The sequence below is a fragment of the Orycteropus afer genome, unplaced genomic scaffold, assembly GCF_000298275.1.
Source record: "Orycteropus afer afer isolate SDZICR_OR568_19922 unplaced genomic scaffold, OryAfe1.0 scaffold00182, whole genome shotgun sequence".
In the NCBI taxonomy this organism is placed as follows: Eukaryota; Metazoa; Chordata; class Mammalia; order Tubulidentata; family Orycteropodidae; genus Orycteropus; species Orycteropus afer.
In genome coordinates, this window is record NW_006921769.1 from 5,548,296 (window position 1) to 5,548,640 (window position 345).

The following is a 345-nucleotide window of genomic DNA, read 5'->3' on the forward strand; positions in this document are numbered from 1 at the left end:
CACTATTAAGCATAATCTCCTTTACATAAAGTCAATTGACTGTAGATGTTAATCACATCCATAAAAATACCTTCACAACAAGACCTAGATTACTGCTTGATTAAATAACTGGCCTAGCCAAGTTGACACAGAGAGCTACCTTGTATTTTTAAATGTAACCTATAAATATCATCATGTGGCCTAAACTGGCTGCCATGGTGAAAGAAAGCAAAACAATTTCTTATCAACGAGTTCATCTGCTGTCTCAGAAATACTTGCTAAAGCCATAGGAGTGGCTTTGTTCTCCAAAGAAAACACTTAGATGAGGAAGACATAGCTGCACAACTGAGTCCAGCAGAGACCGCC